Below are 24,716 nucleotides of genomic sequence, written 5' to 3' on the forward strand. Positions count from 1 at the left end.
GAAGTCTAAACATCAACTGTTCACAACTTCTCTGTTTGACAAGCCTCTTCTCTCCTGGATTTGTTCATTTATCCTTTTCAATATAATAACCAGGGTTTTTCCTCACACGCTCTTTTCATTCTCTGGCTGTTCTGCAGGACTTCAATCCTCTCAACGGCATCACTGCCTGGAAATACTGAAGCGTTTCTCAAGAGCATTGTTTTTACTGCTCTCACTTTACATGTTCTGTATGTTCTCTTCTGCTATTGACGTGTCTGTATTTACATTAAGCAGAGATCTTTTATGGTCATTTTCACAATTGATTGTAGTGAAATGCTTTTAGTCTAGATATGCTAGTTACACATTGCCAATCCTCTGACACTAAGTAGACTAGATGTCCTGTTTTTCATAGGACAGTCCAGTCAGCATTTTTCCAGTGTCCTGAAAAAAGTTCACACTGCCAGCGACTTTGTGGATGTCTGTCACTCGTCTCTTTCAATGAGGTCGTTAGGAGGCGTTTCTAATTCTGGTTCTTCTATAACAAAATGCTGAGCGTCCACTGCAGTAACTGATGAGAGATTGATGATGTGAACTCCACTGCTTCACACTCATCCTGAAAAGTTGCTCATCATTCGAATAAAGTTGAACTTTTCTCAAGTTTGTTGCATCACACATTCACTTCCTGTTGCCAGCAGTCAACCGCCACAAAATCAGTATCTGAGGAGAGTAGTATTCACATAGCAGTCAAACACATAAAAAAATCAGTGGGTAAAAAGTAGCCAAATGACCTACTGCTTCGGGCTAGAGTTTTAAGTGTGCATTCAATGGAGAGTCTCTCGTTAGGCCAAGCGAGCTGAGAAGATGGCAAATTCAGAAAAGTAAATATACCGTAATACTGTAGACCGAGGCTCTATAAGTGATTTAGGTAATAGCAAATATATTCCTTGTAATTTAATACTTGATAAACAACACATCAACAAATTATAATCGCGATTGTCCAGATTACGGACAAAAAAGATGAGGACAATAACCGAGTGGGCGGCGCAGCAGATCAGAGGGTCGCACTGTTGCCTCACAGCAAGAAGGCCCATATGGCAAAAAAAGATATATATATTTTGCCAAAAATATGCTTTAAATATAGCTAAATACATTTTGTATAAAGTAAAGCTTAATTATATTTCATTATATTTTTATTTAATTTAATTATATTTAATTAGAAAAAAAATATATAGAGTTTTAACCTTCATATATTAACATTTATGTATTTCAGGTGTAGCAAATACATTTCTAATTTTACGGCAAAAATATATTTTTCCTGGCCAAAATATAAATGTTGTATAAAATGTATACGTTTGTATAAAAAAGTTTTTTGGCAGTTGAAAACATTTAATTTGAACCTTTTCTGTAACATACAAAGTTTTTTTCCAATGCAACGTGAATCTAAATGCTTTAAAAAATATATTTATTTTTGAAATATACAAAAACAATGGCCAAATATATATTGGTGAAAAAACATTAGTAGTTATATAAGACCACCTCTCGTCAAACTTTTATGACCCCCTCCCCCACCCGGTGACAGTTGCTGTCTGACAGGTCGTTTTTATGACCCCTTGACAGATGGCGTTTTATGACCCCTTGACAGATGGTGTTTTATGACCCCATGACAGATGGTGTTTTGACAGGTTGTGTTTTATGACCCTTAACAGATGGTTTTATGACAGTTTGTGTTTTATGACTCCTTAACAGATGGTGTTTTGACAGTTTGTGTTTTTATGACTTGTTTGACAGGGGGCGGGACCATCAATCAAAATCTGTACAAGTTGTCAACTTTAGACAGAAAGTATTTAATGGTTTTATGGCCGGTCATTTAGAGTGATTGTTTTTCCTGAGTGTATTTTATGTCAAGCCTATGCTGATATGTTTAATGACGGCTCGTGTGTGACAGCTCGTGTTTCGACATTTGATGTCAGCTCTCACCCTTCCTCCCTCCTTTCTCACAAGACCTGCATTCTTTCACAGGGGTGCGTGTTGTAAAGCGATTAAAGATTTCAAAAACTCAATGTTGGTAAAACAATCCCCCATTACGGTGTCAAAAAGTAAATGTTTATTTTAGATTTAGACAAATCATGAACAATGCTACGATTAAAACTTTTGATTGTAACATCACAAGTTATTTAATTAAATATTCCGTATACGGGTATAGTTTAAGCAATGATCTGAGCCAATACTACAATCTTTAGACGATAGTCTAAACTAAATAAATTTTTAAACAGTTCAGGAATTCCGTGAATCTTTTCATAACCTGCACTATAGTTTCACGCGTATTAAAGATCCGGCGGTGCCTGACAAAGCGCCGGGTGAGCGTTCATATCTGCCATTTTAAAATAATGTTAATAAATGTAATTCTGTCCACTATGGCAAAATAGGATTTTATTTTAGATTTAGTGGAATCTTTAACCAAGTCTCTGATTAAGACATGTGTATACGTGCACAGATGGTGACAGAGAAACTTATATATGACGTTAATAATCTTTTAAATGTTTTTAAGACGTATTCACCCCATTTTGGGGTTTTATTTTTAATTAAAGGCTTCTTAAAACATGTGTGAATATGTGTATATTATACAAAGAGTCTTATATTGTCTGCTCTGACAAAAATAAAGTATTATTTTAGGTTTAGGGGAATTGACTGCGTGTGTCTTATAAATACAACTTGATAATACGTTTGTTTTGTAAAGAGACTTCTTTAAAGTCACGCAAGAATAAAATATTTTAGTTGTAACTGGTTAAACTTAAAGCCGATATTTTCTATCGAACTAGTCTATTTTCTGTTCAGACACAAAGTTTTCTGATGCTGATATTATGTCAGTGTGTGTTTGTGTGGGGGTCGTATGATGTAATCTTTGAAAGTTTATGACCGAACCTTTATTGGGGAGCGACAAGAGATCTCCCGGAATCAGTTTGGATGGAGCAGAGCTGTTATACTCAAGTCTATTGGTATGTATGTGTTTCGCTGTGTTCGTTCCAGTATTTTGTATGATTTATTTAAAAACTAAAAATTCGATCTCTGGTATTGCAGCGAAATTGTCTAAACTGGTATTAACTATTCCTGGTAAATCGCGGAGAAGAGTGGCCTGAACAAAAAAGTCAGACCGAGACTAGAACCTCCCGCAGCGTAACACGGAAATCTTGGAACAAAAGAGACGCCGACTGGCTCGTGTTGTCCGGTGTGTTTTTATTTAATCCTGTTACAATAGATTTAAACAAACTGGTTTGGTTTAATATTTTCTAATAACATGTGTTATCTGTTTTAAAGGTTTGGATATCAGAGGCAAAGCGAACGTTGTGTGTACTATTGCAAAATATATAGCGGATCTCCACGGTACGTTTATCTTGCATAAGAAAATTGTTTTATTTAGATATTTGTCCTAATAACTTGTTTTTATCTGTTTACAGGTTAGGATACAGACCACAACGCTTTGGACGTATCTTTAAAAAAGATTAAAATCAGAGACTTTTTGGATTTGTCTGGGGACATTTTAAACATTTTGTGGCAAATTGGATTTAAAACATTTCGGATACTGGATACCTAGTTTGATTTGTCCACAGAGCTTGTTTAAGACGTTTTCACCGCATTTTAGGGTTTATTTTTAATTAAAGGCTTCTTAAAACATGTGTGAAAATGTGTATATTATACAATGAGTCTTATATTGTCTGCTCTGACAAAAATAAATTATTATTGTAGATTTTAGATCAATTGACTGTGTGTGTTTTATGTCAAGCGTATGCTGTTATGTTTAATGACGGCTCGTGTGACAGCTTGTGTTTAGGCATTTGATGTCAGATATCACACTTCCTCCATCCTTATTCACAAGCCATGCATTCTTTCACAGGGGTGCGTGTTGTAAAGCGACTAAAGATTTCTAAAACTCAACGTTGGTAAAATAATTACCCATTACGGTATCAAAAAAGTAAATGTTTATTTTAGATTTAGACAAATCATGATCAATGCTACGATTAAAACTTTTGTTTGTAACATCACAAGTTATTTAATTAAATATTCCGTATACGTGTATAGTTTAAGCAATGACCTGAGCCATATCCTTCGGCGCCATCAATACTACAATATTTAGACGATAGTCTAAACTAAATAAAATTTTAAACGGTTTCAGGAACTCCGTGAATCTTTTCATAACCTGCTCTATAGTTTCACGCGTATTAAAGATCCGGCGGTGCCTGACAAAGCGCAGGGTGTGTGTTCATATATACCGTTTTAAATTAACCTTAATAAAATGTAATTCTGTCCACTATGGCAAAATAGTGGGTTTATTTTAGATTTAGGGGATTCTTTAACCAAGGCTCTGATTAAGACATATGTATACGTGCATCGATGGTGACAGAGAACTTATGTATGCCGTTAATAAACTTTTTAAAATGTTTTTAAGACGTCTTCAACTCATTTAGGGGTTTATTTTTAATTAAACGCTTCTTAAAACATGTGTAAATATGTGTATATTATACAAAGAGTCTTATAGTGTCTGCTCTGACAAAAATAAATTATTATTTTAGATTTTAGGACAAATGACTGCGTCTATCTTATAAATACAACTTGATATATACGTTTGTTTTGTCAATAGACTTCTTTAAAGTCACGCAAGAATAAAATATTTTAGTTGTAACTGGTTAAACTTAAATGTACTATTATCTATTTAACTATAAGCTATATTTTCTGAGCAGATATTTTTCTGTTTCTGATGCTGGTCTTATAACAGTGTGTGTGAGATGATGGCTGTTCACAGCAGGTGGCGGGTTGTAAACTAGGGTCTTTTTAAAACTGTAGTGGTAAAAAATGTAATAGCACATTGACAAAAATAAAGCATTTGGTTGTAACAAATTATTTAATGAAATATTCAGTATGTGTATAGCGATGAACGGTGGCAAAATCACCGGGGTCCCAACAATACTATAGTCTTTAGACTAAAGGGTATTTATTTTAATATAAATAAAATCTTAATCTTTTCGTGCACAATATTCTGATCACGCCATTAGATTGTGTACCAGCGTTTACAATAGAGAACATACGCGGATGAGTGTTCATATACACCGTTAAGAAACTTTTTTTAAACGATTAAAGACATTTTCAAATCATCTTCTGGGGTTTGTTTTAAATTAATGACATCTTAAAACCAACTGGGAATATGTGTTTATTACACAATAAAATGTAATTCTGGCCGCTCTGACAAAATAAGGGTTTAATTTTAGATTTAGGGAATTCTTTAATCAAGTCTCTGATTAAAACACATGAATGCGCGAACCACAGCTGCCAGAGAACGTACGCTGAGGCGCTCTTATGGCGTTAAGAACCTTTTTATTGTTTAAGACATTTTGACCCCATTTCCTGGTTTTGTGTCCGCTGTGGATCCCAACCTCTATGTTTATTATACAACAAATGCAATTCTGTCAGCATTTCTAGTTTAGAACGCCTCTGATTTAAACATGCGGGTTTTAAAATGAAACGGCCATGTGACTTTTATGACAAAAGCTATTCGATCTTAATTTTTTGTTTTAACATCCAAAAGTTTTATACACAGTCCATAATTAAACAACTAGGTGTGTATGAGTAAGATTATATCTAATGTCACACGAGCAGCACCAAATCGCGCATGTGTCTGTGTGTGTGCATCCAGGCTGTTTATGTGTGGGCGTGTTTATGAGCCCGTGTCTTTGCAAGGTGTGTGTGCGTGTGTGTGTGTGTGTGTGTGTGTGTGTTTGCATGGGGGTCTATGATGTCTCTGTTTGTTACTAAAGTTTTGATATTAAGTCTGTGTCCTCATTGACAATAAGTAAGGGTTTTTAGATGTAGGCTTTATTACACAGATACTGATTAAATCATGTTATCCATTATTTGCGATTTAAAGAAACTTAAAAGGTTTAAGACATTTTATCTCACATTGTGGTGTTGTTTTTTAATTAATGTAACCTTAAAACCCTCTGTTATCCATTTAGGGAACAATAAAATGTTAGCAAATATTATTTATCAAAGTTGACGATGTTATAAGTCAGGATGTCACTAACGTGACAACAAACATTTATTTAAAGACAAAACATTTTAACAAAATTGCCATGGCTTACAGAGACACACTAGACTTAATAATAAAAATAAAAATATACTATTCGAACATCCTAACCTGGTATAAGGTTAGATTAGGTTTTAAGGTCAATCAGCGTCTTTAGCTTTACAACTTACAGCACAAAACCCCCCAATGACAGGATTTTTATGAAGTGGAGCAGACCCTTGGTATGCCTGTGGGGTTAGGTACAACTAAGGTCAAAATCTATCAGTGCATAATAAGCAAACATGAAATTATATTTTAACTATGGTTTGTTAATGATGTTGCTAGGTTCGCGTATTTTTTCTGAAACAAACTTTTCTTTTCAAACTTAGTTAGGATACACACGTTTGTCGCCTCAAACACCTGATCAAAGTTTTTCTTCGCTAGCGACAACTAATGTCTGAGATTTTGTAAATTCATCAGATGGTTTTACGTGTGTATTTCTTAAACAAACATGTTGCTTTTCAATCTTAGGCAGAGTTCATACGTTTTGTCGCCTCAAACACTTGATCAAAGTTTTTTTCTTCGCTAGTGTCAACTTATGTCTGAGATTTTGTAAATTCATCAGATGTTTCTTACTTGTGTATTTTCTTAAACAAACTTTTCTTTTCAATCTTAGACAGTCTTCATACGTTTGTCTTTCGATAAGTTGTTCATAGTTTTTCTTCGCTAGTGTCAACTCATGTCTGAGATTTGTAAATTTCATCATATGTTCTTACATGTGTATTTTCTGAAACAAATTTATGCTTTTCAAACTTAGGTAGTCATCATACTTTTGTCTTTCGATAAGTTGTTCATAGTTTTTTATATGGTAGTGTCAACTTATGTCTGAGATTTTGTAAATTCATCAGATGTTTCTTACGTGTATATTTTCTTAAACAAACATTTTTTGTTTTTCAAACTTAGTTAGGATACACACTTTTGTCGCCTCAAACACTTGATCAAAGTTTTTCTTCGCTAGTGTCAACTAATGTCTGAGATTTTGTAAATTCATCAGATGTTTCTTACTTGTGTATTTTCTTAAACAAACTTTTTCTTTTCAATCTTAGACAGTCTTCATACGTTTGTCTTTCGATAAGTTGTTCATAGTTTTTCTTCGCTAGTGTCAACTCATGTATGAGATTTGTAAATTTCATCATATGTTCTTACATGTGTATTTTCTGAAACAAATTTATGCTTTTCAAACTCAGGTAGTCATCATACTTTTGTCTCTACATACATTTGTTCAAAGTTTCTTGTAGCTAGTGTCAACTGATGTCTGAGATTTTGTAAATTCAACAGATGGTCTTACGTGTGTATTTCTTAAACAAACATGTTGCTGTTCAAACTTAGGCAGTGTTCATACGTTTGTCTTTTCATAAGTTGTTCATAGTTTTTATTTGTTAGCGTCAACTAATGACAGAGATTTTGTAAACTCATCAGATTCAAACAAAACTCATTCATTTCTGTAGTTTATGTAACACCTTGTCAAACTCTTAAAGGTAGTACTATCTGTTTAAAACAACAATGCAAAGTATTTTAGATTTACTTGATAAATCTTTTACATCAAAACAAACTAGGAAAGCAATATGTTTGAATCTGTAACAGGTGATACCACCAATAGCGTGTTGTACATAACAAAGTCTGTAAAATAATAAAGATTGATTAGGTTTTTATTTAGTAAACCTTTTAACACAAAGTGTAGAGTCTTTTGTATGTAACAACAAAGATGCGATGAAACAACGCAAAACAAGAGAGGATGCGTTTGTTAAAACACATATAAATTAAGATGCATACATCTACAAATGGGGCAATGTCTTTAATCTATTGGTCCCGAATTTAGAGGCTATACGGCCAAACTATTTCAAACATTGCCCCATTTGTAGATGCATGCATCTTAATTTATATGTGTTTTAACAAACGCATCCTCTCTTGTTTTGCGTTGTTTCATCGCATCTTTGTTGTTACATACAAAAGACTCTACACTTTGTGTTAAAAGGTTTACTAAATAAAAACCTAATCAATCTTTATTATTTTACAGACTTTGTTATGTACAACACGCTATTGGTGGTATCACCTGTTACAGATTCAAACATATTGCTATCCTAGTTTGTTTTGATGTAAAAGATTTATCAAGTAAATCTAAAATACTTTGCATTGTTGTTTTAAACAGATAGTACTACCTTTAAGAGTTTGACAAGGTGTTACATAAACTACAGAAATGAATGAGTTTTGTTTGAATCTGATGAGTTTACAAAATCTCTGTCATTAGTTGACGCTAACAAATAAAAACTATGAACAACTTATGAAAAGACAAACGTATGAACACTGCCTAAGTTTGAACAGCAACATGTTTGTTTAAGAAATACACACGTAAGACCATCTGTTGAATTTACAAAATCTCAGACATCAGTTGACACTAGCTACAAGAAACTTTGAACAAATGTATGTAGAGACAAAAGTATGATGACTACCTGAGTTTGAAAAGCATAAATTTGTTTCAGAAAATACACATGTAAGAACATATGATGAAATTTACAAATCTCATACATGAGTTGACACTAGCGAAGAAAAACTATGAACAACTTATCGAAAGACAAACGTATGAAGACTGTCTAAGATTGAAAAGAAAAAGTTTGTTTAAGAAAATACACAAGTAAGAAACATCTGATGAATTTACAAAATCTCAGACATTAGTTGACACTAGCGAAGAAAAACTTTGATCAAGTGTTTGAGGCGACAAAAGTGTGTATCCTAACTAAGTTTGAAAAACAAAAAATGTTTGTTTAAGAAAATATACACGTAAGAAACATCTGATGAATTTACAAAATCTCAGACATAAGTTGACACTACCATATAAAAAACTATGAACAACTTATCGAAAGACAAAAGTATGATGACTACCTAAGTTTGAAAAGCATAAATTTGTTTCAGAAAATACACATGTAAGAACATATGATGAAATTTACAAATCTCAGACATGAGTTGACACTAGCGAAGAAAAACTATGAACAACTTATCGAAAGACAAACGTATGAAGACTGTCTAAGATTGAAAAGAAAAGTTTGTTTAAGAAAATACACAAGTAAGAAACATCTGATGAATTTACAAAATCTCAGACATAAGTTGACACTAGCGAAGAAAAAAACTTTGATCAAGTGTTTGAGGCGACAAAACGTATGAACTCTGCCTAAGATTGAAAAGCAACATGTTTGTTTAAGAAATACACACGTAAAACCATCTGATGAATTTACAAAATCTCAGACATTAGTTGTCGCTAGCGAAGAAAAACTTTGATCAGGTGTTTGAGGCGACAAACGTGTGTATCCTAACTAAGTTTGAAAAGAAAAGTTTGTTTCAGAAAAAATACGCGAACCTAGCAACATCATTAACAAACCATAGTTAAAATATAATTTCATGTTTGCTTATTATGCACTGATAGATTTTGACCTTAGTTGTACCTAACCCCACAGGCATACCAAGGGTCTGCTCCACTTCATAAAAATCCTGTCATTGGGGGGTTTTGTGCTGTAAGTTGTAAAGCTAAAGACGCTGATTGACCTTAAAACCTAATCTAACCTTATACCAGGTTAGGATGTTCGAATAGTATATTTTTATTTTTATTATTAAGTCTAGTGTGTCTCTGTAAGCCATGGCAATTTTGTTAAAATGTTTTGTCTTTAAATAAATGTTTGTTGTCACGTTAGTGACATCCTGACTTATAACATCGTCAACTTTGATAAATAATATTTGCTAACATTTTATTGTTCCCTAAATGGATAACAGAGGGTTTTAAGGTTACATTAATTAAAAAACAACACCACAATGTGAGATAAAATGTCTTAAACCTTTTAAGTTTCTTTAAATCGCAAATAATGGATAACATGATTTAATCAGTATCTGTGTAATAAAGCCTACATCTAAAAACCCTTACTTATTGTCAATGAGGACACAGACTTAATATCAAAACTTTAGTAACAAACAGAGACATCATAGACCCCCATGCAAACACACACACACACACACACACACACACACGCACACACACCTTGCAAAGACACGGGCTCATAAACACGCCCACACATAAACAGCCTGGATGCACACACACAGACACATGCGCGATTTGGTGCTGCTCGTGTGACATTAGATATAATCTTACTCATACACACCTAGTTGTTTAATTATGGACTGTGTATAAAACTTTTGGATGTTAAAACAAAAAATTAAGATCGAATAGCTTTTGTCATAAAAGTCACATGGCCGTTTCATTTTAAAACCCGCATGTTTAAATCAGAGGCGTTCTAAACTAGAAATGCTGACAGAATTGCATTTGTTGTATAATAAACATAGAGGTTGGGATCCACAGCGGACACAAAACCAGGAAATGGGGTCAAAATGTCTTAAACAATAAAAAGGTTCTTAACGCCATAAGAGCGCCTCAGCGTACGTTCTCTGGCAGCTGTGGTTCGCGCATTCATGTGTTTTAATCAGAGACTTGATTAAAGAATTCCCTAAATCTAAAATTAAACCCTTATTTTGTCAGAGCGGCCAGAATTACATTTTATTGTGTAATAAACACATATTCCCAGTTGGTTTTAAGATGTCATTAATTTAAAACAAACCCCAGAAGATGATTTGAAAATGTCTTTAATCGTTTAAAAAAAGTTTCTTAACGGTGTATATGAACACTCATCCGCGTATGTTCTCTATTGTAAACGCTGGTACACAATCTAATGGCGTGATCAGAATATTGTGCACGAAAAGATTAAGATTTTATTTATATTAAAATAAATACCCTTTAGTCTAAAGACTATAGTATTGTTGGGACCCCGGTGATTTTGCCACCGTTCATCGCTATACACATACTGAATATTTCATTAAATAATTTGTTACAACCAAATGCTTTATTTTTGTCAATGTGCTATTACATTTTTTACCACTACAGTTTTAAAAAGACCCTAGTTTACAACCCGCCACCTGCTGTGAACAGCCATCATCTCACACACACTGTTATAAGACCAGCATCAGAAACAGAAAAATATCTGCTCAGAAAATATAGCTTATAGTTAAATAGATAATAGTACATTTAAGTTTAACCAGTTACAACTAAAATATTTTATTCTTGCGTGACTTTAAAGAAGTCTATTGACAAAACAAACGTATATATCAAGTTGTATTTATAAGATAGACGCAGTCATTTGTCCTAAAATCTAAAATAATAATTTATTTTTGTCAGAGCAGACACTATAAGACTCTTTGTATAATATACACATATTTACACATGTTTTAAGAAGCGTTTAATTAAAAATAAACCCCTAAATGAGTTGAAGACGTCTTAAAAACATTTTAAAAAGTTTATTAACGGCATACATAAGTTCTCTGTCACCATCGATGCACGTATACATATGTCTTAATCAGAGCCTTGGTTAAAGAATCCCCTAAATCTAAAATAAACCCACTATTTTGCCATAGTGGACAGAATTACATTTTATTAAGGTTAATTTAAAACGGTATATATGAACACACACCCTGCGCTTTGTCAGGCACCGCCGGATCTTTAATACGCGTGAAACTATAGAGCAGGTTATGAAAAGATTCACGGAGTTCCTGAAACCGTTTAAAATTTTATTTAGTTTAGACTATCGTCTAAATATTGTAGTATTGATGGCGCCGAAGGATATGGCTCAGGTCATTGCTTAAACTATACACGTATACGGAATATTTAATTAAATAACTTGTGATGTTACAAACAAAAGTTTTAATCGTAGCATTGATCATGATTTGTCTAAATCTAAAATAAACATTTACTTTTTTGATACCGTAATGGGTAATTATTTTACCAACGTTGAGTTTTAGAAATCTTTAGTCGCTTTACAACACGCACCCCTGTGAAAGAATGCATGGCTTGTGAATAAGGATGGAGGAAGTGTGATATCTGACATCAAATGCCTAAACACAAGCTGTCACACGAGCCGTCATTAAACATAACAGCATACGCTTGACATAAAACACACACAGTCAATTGATCTAAAATCTACAATAATAATTTATTTTTGTCAGAGCAGACAATATAAGACTCATTGTATAATATACACATTTTCACACATGTTTTAAGAAGCCTTTAATTAAAAATAAACCCTAAAATGCGGTGAAAACGTCTTAAACAAGCTCTGTGGACAAATCAAACTAGGTATCCAGTATCCGAAATGTTTTAAATCCAATTTGCCACAAAATGTTTAAAATGTCCCCAGACAAATCCAAAAAGTCTCTGATTTTAATCTTTTTTAAAGATACGTCCAAAGCGTTGTGGTCTGTATCCTAACCTGTAAACAGATAAAAACAAGTTATTAGGACAAATATCTAAATAAAACAATTTTCTTATGCAAGATAAACGTACCGTGGAGATCCGCTATATATTTTGCAATAGTACACACAACGTTCGCTTTGCCTCTGATATCCAAACCTTTAAAACAGATAACACATGTTATTAGAAAATATTAAACCAAACCAGTTTGTTTAAATCTATTGTAACAGGATTAAATAAAAACACACCGGACAACACGAGCCAGTCGGCGTCTCTTTTGTTCCAAGATTTCCGTGTTACGCTGCGGGAGGTTCTAGTCTCGGTCTGACTTTTTTGTTCAGGCCACTCTTCTCCGCGATTTACCAGGAATAGTTAATACCAGTTTAGACAATTTCGCTGCAATACCAGAGATCGAATTTTTAGTTTTTAAATAAATCATACAAAATACTGGAACGAACACAGCGAAACACATACATACCAATAGACTTGAGTATAACAGCTCTGCTCCATCCAAACTGATTCCGGGAGATCTCTTGTCGCTCCCCAATAAAGGTTCGGTCATAAACTTTCAAAGATTACATCATACGACCCCCACACAAACACACACTGACATAATATCAGCATCAGAAAACTTTGTGTCTGAACAGAAAATAGACTAGTTCGATAGAAAATATCGGCTTTAAGTTTAACCAGTTACAACTAAAATATTTTATTCTTGCGTGACTTTAAAGAAGTCTCTTTACAAAACAAACGTATTATCAAGTTGTATTTATAAGACACACGCAGTCAATTCCCCTAAACCTAAAATAATACTTTATTTTTGTCAGAGCAGACAATATAAGACTCTTTGTATAATATACACATATTCACACATGTTTTAAGAAGCCTTTAATTAAAAATAAAACCCCAAAATGGGGTGAATACGTCTTAAAAACATTTAAAAGATTATTAACGTCATATATAAGTTTCTCTGTCACCATCTGTGCACGTATACACATGTCTTAATCAGAGACTTGGTTAAAGATTCCACTAAATCTAAAATAAAATCCTATTTTGCCATAGTGGACAGAATTACATTTATTAACATTATTTTAAAATGGCAGATATGAACGCTCACCCGGCGCTTTGTCAGGCACCGCCGGATCTTTAATACGCGTGAAACTATAGTGCAGGTTATGAAAAGATTCACGGAATTCCTGAACTGTTTAAAAATTTATTTAGTTTAGACTATCGTCTAAAGATTGTAGTATTGGCTCAGATCATTGCTTAAACTATACCCGTATACGGAATATTTAATTAAATAACTTGTGATGTTACAATCAAAAGTTTTAATCGTAGCATTGTTCATGATTTGTCTAAATCTAAAATAAACATTTACTTTTTGACACCGTAATGGGGGATTGTTTTACCAACATTGAGTTTTTGAAATCTTTAATCGCTTTACAACACGCACCCCTGTGAAAGAATGCAGGTCTTGTGAGAAAGGAGGGAGGAAGGGTGAGAGCTGACATCAAATGTCGAAACACGAGCTGTCACACACGAGCCGTCATTAAACATATCAGCATAGGCTTGACATAAAATACACTCAGGAAAAACAATCACTCTAAATGACCGGCCATAAAACCATTAAATACTTTCTGTCTAAAGTTGACAACTTGTACAGATTTTGATTGATGGTCCCGCCCCCTGTCAAACAAGTCATAAAAACACAAACTGTCAAAACACCATCTGTTAAGGAGTCATAAAACACAAACTGTCATAAAACCATCTGTTAAGGGTCATAAAACACAACCTGTCAAAACACCATCTGTCATGGGGTCATAAAACACCATCTGTCAAGGGGTCATAAAACGCCATCTGTCAAGGGGTCATAAAAACGACCTGTCAGACAGCAACTGTCACCGGGTGGGGGAGGGGGTCATAAAAGTTTGACGAGAGGTGGTCTTATATAACTACTAACATTTTTGTAAACATATTCCAAAATATATTTCAGTACATATATTTTGTTCATATTTTGAAATATATTTAAAATTATATTTGAAAAAATATATATTTTTTGCTGTATGGGGTCCTCGGCTCGAGTCCTGACTTGGTAAGTTACCCAGCATGCATTGCCCTAGTAAAACAGCTTTTTTTCACTGGTAATGAAATAAAAATTAAGGTCCCAAAAAGTCAGCTTACTTGACAAACTCTGTGCTGGTGCAGATATGTAGGAGAATTAAGATGTTCACTGAATTATACACCTGCAAGTCAAAGTCAAAATTACAAAGTGAACCTTAAAGTTATTCCATTATCTGTTCCTTTAATTTAATTTTGGGGGAGTGTTTTGGTAACATCCTTAAGTTAAGTAATTGTCTATGTCTGAAATGGCCCCTCATATGGGCTACGCATAAGAGTGACCTCTTTAGCCAAAACACAGTAAATCATTGGGCACAACTCTCATAGTGTATGTGCTGTAAATGTATATCACTTACGTTTAAGCATTTTTCAGATGCTTTTAAATGTTGTTTTCTATATCGTGGTTCAAACTCGCGACCTTTGCGCAGCTTTCACAATGCTCTAGTGACATTGCTTGTACCTGAATAAATAGTGCACTAAGGAGGCTATTTTGGATACGGCCATTAGTTTAGCATGATGACACGTTTTTGTACTTTTGTATCATAATAATCTGGTTTTGTCTGGGACTATCCATGTGGCCTATAAAGCTTTTGTACTTTTAGCAAGCCAGGGAACAAATTCATTACACAGTATTCCAGCACATAAATAAAACTTAATTGTATTGTATGGCTTAAGAAGAGTTGCAATATAATATACAACTTGCGTTTCTGTATGGAAATACACACTAATTGTCAGCAAGTTAAGATTTATGCCTTTTAGTTTTAACCTAGTTTGTATGAACCTCGAATTCCCAAGAATGCTCCTTCATTCATTGTCTGGGTGCGTTTCCATGCATTGGGTGCAACTGCTTTGTGGAAATATTGTTTATTTTGTGGCCGTTTTAGCGCCGCTTCCCAATTAGCATAATTCTTTTAGCTAATCGGTTGCTAAATCAATGCAGACAGCACATGCAAATAAATGACACTATAAGCAAACGCAATATTTCGTGGGTTCTCCTAAAAATGTTTGTGGATTAGTCGAGCTTCCTCAAATTATTCATGCACAATCATTATCTTGACTTCTCCTTTATTTAAAATGCAAAACTAGTTCAGAAGATATAAGCTATAAAATCTGGGGACGCTCTGCATGATTTACTCTTGGTTATAGATTCGGTACAATTTATGGGAACACATTTGTGTGTGTGTGTGTGTGTGTGTGCGTGCGTGCGTGCGTGCGTGCGTGTGTGTGTGCGTGTGTCAGGTTTCAACTAATCTGCAAGCACAGCAGGGATGTCACAACACAGACGTGTGTTTGTATGCATATGTGCTTCAGCTAACTAAGAATCTAGTCTGTGTTATTCAGAGCAACAGTCAGGGCACAGGAAATAGTTGTTCTTGTAATTTGTTTTTGTTTTCATGGTCAAGTTTTCAGAGCTCAAACAATAACAAGTTACCAGCCCAGGGCCTCAACCAAATATTAGAAAATACCAAGATATTCTTGGAGAGACATGTAAATGCCATGGTATATAACTATGGTAATCTCAGTCTTGTACCATAAGTACCATGATACTGTCACACTACCAGTTTTCAGACAACCTATCGGAGGGCAGTCTCTTCTCAGTAGCCTGTCTTTGAAACTTAATGCAGTTTCAAAGGACTCTAAACGATCCCAAACGAGGCATAAGGGTCTTATCTAGCGAAACGAGTATCATTTTTGGCAGGAAAAATAGAAATGTGCACTTTTAAACCACAACTTCTCGTCTTCCTCCGATCCTGTGACACGCCAGCGAGAGTTTCCATACGTCATCACGTCAGGTCACGGATGACGTATGGAAACTACGCCCGGTGTTTACAAGTGTGGAGAAAGAGGACCGTTCTGACGTTGTTGTATGTGGAATGATACTAATTCATGTCTTTGTGTCGGTTTATTGTTTAAAATGGTCCACAAATCTGAGTTTTATATATGTAACACGTGACCTTTCCACAGCATTATGCAATTACGTGAGGTTGCGCTGTCATGTCACAAGACCAGAGGAAGACGAGAAGTTGTGGTTTAAAAGTGGATATTTTTTATTTTTCTTGCCAAAAATGACAATCGTTTCGCTAGATAAGACCCTTATGGCTCCTTCGGGATTGTTTAAAGTCCTTTGAAACTGCAATTTTAAACTACATTAAAACTGTTAAGTGTTGGGGTCCATTAAAATGAAAAAAATTGAATGTTTTCCTCAAAAAACATAAATTCTTCTCTACTCTACTGAGACATCAACATTTTGGATGACATGGTGGTGAGTAAATTATCTGGATGAAAATGGACTAATCCTTTAAACCCCCCCTTTAAAGGGCCGGTAACCTAGGTGTTTTCTGGGTATCACCAGAATGTATCTGTAAAGTTTTAGCTCAAAATTCACCACAGTTCTTTCATTATACGATGTTGAACATGGCCATTTGTGGCTGCAATGAAAATGTGTTGGTTTTGTGTGTGTCTCTTTAAATGCAAAGAAAGCTTCTGTTCCCCTCCCTGTATGCAAAGTAGGGGGTAGAGCGCTTACACACGGTTTAACTTCACGCTCATAAGGCGGAGTCTGTGATCGGTTATGGTTGGGGTGTAATCAATGTGACATCACATTGATAGGGGATCCCCAACAGCCTGTTTTGTTGGACTGTTGTGGTTTAAAGGAGATTACACAAAGAAGAATAGATGGATTTGTATAATAACAGGATGGTTTTGCACACACACTGGCGACTCATTTTCTGATAGAAACACATTTAAAGGTCAATTTTTTAGGTTAGGAATATTCCATAATCTACCACCGAGTCGATGTGCAACAATCTTTGTTATTACAGCACCAGGAGAACCAAATAAGTTACACCCTTTCAAGGATACATCTCAGTTGACAGGCACTTAAATATGTCAACAGGACCTTGAAAACTGAGCCAGTATGAATAAGGAACAACCTGTTTTTTACTTATCATCAGACAATCAAGTACACTCGCGTACGCTGCAAAAAGATGATGGTTTTTCTTAACAAACAACACAACAGTGTTTCAATCATTAATATTTTGATTTCTTCCAGAAAATCTTTTGCTCTGATTGAGCTGTCATCACGAGTCCCTGAGACAGCGTGCCATCTTCTGCCAGCGACTCTTTTCCCAGGACAGGCCTCAGACCAGGGCAACGGGTACAGAGTAATCCCTGACAACAGCTCTTTTATCCCCCCAGAGCGTAGCTGATTACATGAGTCCCTGCCAACACCCCAGAGAGACCGACTCAAAGATGGAGTTCAGCGAAAGTGTTTAAAAAGGGTCGAAGCGAACACAAACACACACTCAAATGTGATTAGTGTGTCACGGCTCAGTGTCTCCACCCTCTCAGAGGACTCACTTCATATCCTGGGCTTCCAAAGAGTTTTCTTATGTTATCAGCTCAGATGCATACAGGCGTGAAGGGTGTGGTAAAATAGATTTGGTTCTAAAAAATTTTTTATAGTTAGTTATAAAAACTAACACGCTTGGTTAATGCATTAATGGGACATTAAATTAAACAATTATCCATCCATTTTCTGCCGTCAATCCTATATAGGCTCATGGGAAATACTGTATTGTAACATATTAGCCCAGATGGCTGGAAAACTGGTGAAATGTAACTTGATTTGACCATAGAAAAAATAAATTGAAAACCCTATTCATAAAATTTTGAAGTGAGACTGTGACAGCCAATATTTGGCAAAAATATAATGTAAGGTTTTTGGTAACACCTATACTGTTGCAATAAGGTTGTGTTTGTTAAGTAAGGGATAATGTATAGGCAGGAGGTTATCGCTTATTGCGCAAAAACAACTCCCTGCCTGTGCTTTATCCTGCGTATTACACCGCTATTTACCCCATAATTAAGTTAAAGGTGCAGTGTGTAATTTTTAGAAGGATCTCTTGACAGAAATGCAAAATGATATACAAAACTATATTATCAGGGGTGTATAAAGACCTTTCATAATGAACCGGTATGTGTTTATTACCTTAGAACGAGACCTTTTTATCTACATACACCGAGGGTCCCCTTACATGGAAGTCACCATTTTGTGCCGCCATTTTTCTACAGAAGCCCTTAACGGACAAATTTTTTTACTAAGTTGTCTCTGATGATGACATGTTTGTCTAGTGGCGGCTACCGTAGCTTCTCTATGTGTTTCAAAAGCGAGGGGTGAGCAGTGGACTAAGCCATTGGTTGCATTTTGTGACCTCACCACTTGATGCCACTAAAATTTACACACTGCACCTTTAAGGAAAATGAAATATTGATTTAAAATATTTTATTTGCTCATTTTTAAATAGCACACAAGCTTCCGCAAGAAAAACCCATTTACTTACGGATTTAAGATAAGGCAAGACATTCAAATTTCACAAACACACTATTTAGTTTAATTATTTGTAAATATAATGACATATATGTTATTCCTCCATGTATGTTTTGATAATCACACTGAATCTAATCTCGAATCTAATTTCGGAATCTTTGCATTTTTTTCCTGCTTACACATCCGTGGGTCATATCCGATCTGTGCCATATGAGAGAAAAAATTGGAAATTAGTCACTTCAAATAGCAATGTAAATACAACCTACACGACAATGCAAGTGTTTCAACAGATGCCTTTTCCGGTTGAGAGTTAGCCATCTCTGGTTAAGTATTTAATCCCTCCAGATGTTGAAATGCCCGGCTGATATTAACTCTTGTTTTAGCACGAGCTCAACAACAGATTATTCCACAGATGTAAGAACGTAAAGAACAGACATATTTACATGACGTTCCCCAGATGATCATCTTTTCAAACGCTGCCATCCAGATGAAACGTTTAACAGTTTTCTAAACAAGCTACACACTCCCAACCAGAGCACATGCGATAAAGCGGCCGGCTCATCTTCTTTGTTTACTTAAGTGACGTCATCACGCAAAGACGAATGACCTTTTCAAACTTTTTCCCCGGGAAAACCGACCCAACAGCTCAAATTATAAATTATTATTATAAGCTTACCATTGAATTGTTGCAAGGTAAGGTAAGTTTTAAACACTGATTTTTGTTCACTTTTAAAGGTGCATGTTGTAACTTTTAGAAAGATATCTTGACAGAAATGCAATATAATATACATAACTATATTATCAGTGGTGTAAAATTAGTCATTTTTATCTCCATACACTGCAGGTCCCCTTACATTGAAGTCGCCGTCATGTTTCTACAATAGCCCTAAACAGACAAAATGTTCTACAGAACGCTTTCATCCCTACGTTGTCTCACACAACGACATGTTTGTCCTGTGGCAGCTACCATATGTGTATTGAAATTGAGGGGTGAACTGTTGGTTGCAATCTTACCACTAGATGCCGCTAAAATTTACAAACACCGCCTTTAACTGATAAATGTAACGGATTGCCACTTTATTTTCTGCATTTACTAATAAATTTGTTAACAATAACAAATGCATAATGAACTAACATAAACAATTGTATTGGCATTAACTAACATTAACAAAGATTAATAAATGCTGCAAAACTATATTGCTTATTGTTATTTCATGTTAGCTATAATGCATTTATTAATGTTAAAGCACCTATTTCCGATTCACTTTTTTAATTTCCTTTGGTGTGTAAGTGTGTGTTAGTAAATTTCTTAGACTACAAAAAACACACGGATTGTAGGCAACAGTTTACTTCCTGGGATTGGTGATGTAGTAAAGACCGACATTATCATAATTCCTCCCGCTTCAGAATGCAGTTAGCATTGCATTGTGCACAAATCTTTCAAACATGGTAAGCTTCACATTTCGGGCTGACGTCAGAGGTATTCAGGCCAATCACAACGTACAGATTAGTTGGCCAATCAGGGACAAAGCGCATTTCAAATCCGTGCGTTTCTGGAAGAGAGTAAAATCTGGAGCTACAAAAATGTACGGTATATGGAAAATAATGTGTTTTTTAGCCATAAACCACGCAAACACATTGTATTATACCAAATACACAAAATAACATTGATTTTTAGAAATTAAATAGGTGCTTTTTAACAAATACAACCTTATTGTAAAGTGTTACCAGGTTTTAATTCAATACATGTAACGTGAACCTTTTGTACATTTGCTGAGACCCAGTGAGTCACTGATTTTAAGTGACTGTCCAATAAAGTCATCATTTATATTAATTTCAGACCCAGCTCAACCCCTCATCCACATGCTGTATTGTATGTGTGTAGGACGATGTAGCTGTTTGTGTATGTGTTAAAGTGGATCAGTTGCAGGACTATAAATGTTTCTCCTTTGAATCAGCCCAGACCCGGTGGACTGTGCACTCGAACCTCACACACCGTTTCCTGTCGGACCCTCGTGACAGATTTACAGCTCTTGGGTCAAAGTTTTCTGACAGCAGTGAATAAATCTTAATGCATGCACACACAGCATGTTCTCGGTTTTGCAGAAAGACCCATTTTCATAGCAGACACCTTCCCCCGTGCGTTTCCACATCTCATGCATCCTGTGAGGACAGGAAGTTAAATTGCTCGCTGCTTCTGTGGTCAATGAATCTTGTTAATGAATCTTCAAACTATAGCTGTTCGTGTTTCATTCATTTCCTTTCATTTATCTCTTCATCAGATTTGTATGGCTTCTTACAGCATAGTGTTTCATTCATATGTCTCTCCCTCATTCATTCATGCCCCGTAGCTTGTCTTCTGTTCACAGTATATTCTTGTCTGCTATTGTGGTATCAAGCATCTCTTGCTTATCCTGCATGAGTTTAGCTGTCCAGCGCAGCCTGAGGCCAGAGACGGCCTTTCTCTCCTAGCATGTCTGTCTGATCCTCACTGTTTTCTTTATGCATCACACATATCGGTCGGTCAATTCTTGACTCACTCAACTTCACCAGGATCTTTTCCATACAACAAATGTTGATGGGGACTGGGGATGCCAAGTTAAAAAAATACCTTTGTATGACTAATTGATGCCAAGATGTGAAAAAAATCTCCAAAAGTGCATGAAATCACTTGGATACATGTTTCACTCCTTACTGTATAAACTACTTCATATTAAGATGCATAAACTTTCCTATAAAAATCTTGTATGTGGTGGCGGTGGTGTAAATCATCTAATAGTTCTTAAATCTTCTGCTGGAGCCAAAACCTGTCATTAAACTAACTGATTGATGATGGTAAGGATTACATCCAAGACCTGCCTGAAACAATTTAGTTCCCAGATATAAAGCATCTGCTGATGATCACAGAAATCCATTAGTAGTTTCCCTGGAGATGACGGTTTTGTTTTTGTTATGAATACGTGGGATAAAACCATCACCATTTTTATTTTTTCCCAACTTGGATGGAAAACCATCTATTGTTGGCTAAAAAGCTTCTTTTTGCTTTACGCCTTTTTTATTACTGATGCAAAAAATTGCTGTTGCAATCAAATAAAATTTGAATATGCAAATATATATGCCTCAATAATTAATGTCATTACAACATGTGTTAAAGGAAAACACCACAGTTTTTCAATATTTTACTATGTTCTTACCTCGTCTTAGACAAATTAATACATACCTATCTTTTATCAATGCGTGCACTTAATCTTTGTACAGCGCGTCGTGAATGTGTTAGCATTTAGCATAAGCCCATTCATTCTTTAGGATCCATACAGGGATGAATTTAGAAGCCAACAAACACGTAAATTTTTTTCCTATTTAAAGACGAGTAAGTATGGTGGCACAAAATAAAACTTTTGTTCCGAGCCATAGGAATGAAAGGGGCTAGGCTAAATGCTAACACATTCAAAAAGCGCTGTACAAAGATTAAAAGTGAACGCATTGAAAAAAGATAGGTATGTATTAATTCATCTAAGTTAAAAACATAGTAAAATATTGAAAAACGGTGGTGTTTTCCTTTAATAAGGGAATAGTTCACCCTAAAAGGAAAATTTTGATATCAGTTTTCTCCTTCTGCTGAATACACAAGAAGATATTTTGATAAATAATGGCAAGCATCAACAGAATAAAGACATGTGTACAGATTTAGAACAAAATGAGGGGGAGTAAATGATAAGAGAGGGAGAGAGAGAGGGAGAGAGAGAGAGAGAGAGAAAATAATGTTTGTGTCTCACTGTATGGTAGTCAGGTAGATTAACATGAATAAACACTCCCGTGTGACTTCGGTCAGTCAGGTACTCTTGTCTGTTTAGTTTTTCCTCTAGTGTGTTTATCGTCCTCTTCAAATGTCTTTCAGCCTGACAGCTTCTACATCTGACAACAGCCAGACTGCACAAAACCTCTTCAGAAGGGAAAGAGTGATAGTGAGTTAATGGGTGTTGTTGATAGAGGGGATGGGGTGATGATTTGTTAGATAAAAGAGAAACAGGGGGATGCTGAGAGGCCATGATAGGGGACGGGAGGCTCCGTGTCTCCTTTACAGTATCACTCTGCTCTGCTCTGTACTGAGTGGGATGTTAAACTTTAAAATGTCTCCCGCTGTGATGATGTAACACAGCATGAGTCTGTGTGAAAGTGGGACACAGTTGTCTGTAGTCATGAAACCAAACAAACTGAGATAACTAAATCTACACACACATTCATGCTCTCAGCCAACTGCATAATGCACATTGTAAGTATTGTCATGTATATTTCTGTGTATACTTCACCAATAAATAATTCATAATTCTCTCCAGAAATGAATATGAAAAAGTGGTCTTACTGTAAAAAATATATGAAAATATAACAATGTTCTTACGGCTTTGTCGAGCATTAAATTAACATTGCACAGGTCATGGGTTTGATACCAGGGAACACACATACTGATAAAAGAAATGTCTGAAAGCACTGAAAGGCTGAGTTTACATTTTATTTCAAAAAAGTGTTTTAAAATGAAAACTCCTCATCTATACAGAGGTATTTCAGATTATCGCATGTTAATCTTGAGTACCTATAAAGTAGTAGTACCTACATCCTTCATATATTCAAAGAGTCTTTAGTTTTATCAGATTGATAAAAGACAGATCAGCTTTATCAATTCTTTCCGAATAAACCAGACTCCCTCGCTGCGTACCGCGGGCGGAGTGAGTCACAAGTAAGTAACACACACAAAACATTATCCCACTATCTGTGGACAACTTATGATTCACTATATGTTTGTGTTGTTGACAAGAAAACACAGACCCATTTGATGCAGTTTAACTTAATGCCTGAGACTCATGACATAGTTGGGACGGCCCCATTTTACATAATCCAGCATTAAACAAACACACATGCACAACTCTACAACATGCTGCTACCCTGGATAAACAAACTATATCCATTGTTTCCATAGTTCTGGGTTCATTAGAAAGCTAAACAAGCAAGCTTAGATTTTCTCACAAATAAAAACACACTCCTCTGGTGATGTTGATTTCGTGGCAGCTCTTGGTTGTTGTGTGGGTGCGCTATTCCAGTTAAATGCCCATATAAGGACTTCCACTTTACTTCCTGCACTGAAATTGCCCCTAAAAGAAATAAAGCAAGATCGTTACGAACCGTGGTGTGGTGCATTCGGCACAAAAATACTCTGTCATACGTCCTACAGCTTTTTACTCTTTGCCTATGTTTAGCATGAGGAATCCAACTCTCAAACAGTGTTTAAAAGTCAGAATGCATGAAATAATTTTAGGTTTCATGGCTGACATTTGTCAACTTGAACCTTCAGCTCCCTCCACAGATTTTCTATTGGATTAAGGTCTGGAGATGTTCATTGGAAAACGTCTAGTGATGTTTCGTTTAGAAACGATTTGGCTCTAATCTTTGTAGGGAATGAGAAGAACCGACTTCTGTCGGGGAGAGCTGAACCTTCAGATGCAGGCAGGGGCAGGAATTTATTTGGATAGGCACACCATGTGACCAATCAAATAGGAGAATAAACTAAGATCATGCCATTATGTGAAAGAAGGAAGCAGGACACACGCTTTAAAGATAGTGATTGTAGTGGTATAAACCAGGTACACAGAGCGACAGAGAGAAGCGGTGGAACTGGGTTCAAATGCAAGTGTGTTGGGAAAAAGTTAACTGAAAATAAGCCAAACCTGAAAAAGAAGCAGCATCTTGGTGCATTTGAATGATACTGGAGACTGCAAAGGTGAGTGTAGAATTTGTCAAATGAAAATATTCATTAGAGTAGCGTCAACAACAAACCTAGACATCTAAGAACTGCCCAAGCAAGTTTGCCATCCACTAAACCTGAGCCAAGTACGCCTGCT

General features: G+C 35.5%; 2 long non-coding RNA genes across 2 annotated transcripts; one reads left to right on the forward strand and one right to left on the reverse strand.

Annotated features, from left to right (window-relative positions):
- The first annotated feature begins 1,526 nt into the window (after positions 1-1,526).
- Positions 1,527-3,729, forward strand: LOC135734512 (uncharacterized). The gene is made up of 3 exons (XR_010527374.1): positions 1,527-3,205; positions 3,295-3,360; positions 3,435-3,729. It is a non-coding gene; the product is annotated as an uncharacterized lncRNA (long non-coding RNA).
- An 8,369-nt stretch (positions 3,730-12,098) lies between these two features.
- Positions 12,099-14,301, reverse strand: LOC135734510 (uncharacterized). Its single transcript, XR_010527373.1, has 3 exons — positions 12,623-14,301; positions 12,468-12,533; positions 12,099-12,393 (listed from the first exon to the last, which is right to left on the reverse strand). It is a non-coding gene; the product is annotated as an uncharacterized lncRNA (long non-coding RNA).
- Positions 14,302-24,716: the final 10,415 nt, after the last annotated feature.

The sequence above is a fragment of the Paramisgurnus dabryanus genome, chromosome 1 (assembly GCF_030506205.2).
Source record: "Paramisgurnus dabryanus chromosome 1, PD_genome_1.1, whole genome shotgun sequence".
In the NCBI taxonomy this organism is placed as follows: domain Eukaryota; kingdom Metazoa; phylum Chordata; class Actinopteri; order Cypriniformes; family Cobitidae; genus Paramisgurnus; species Paramisgurnus dabryanus.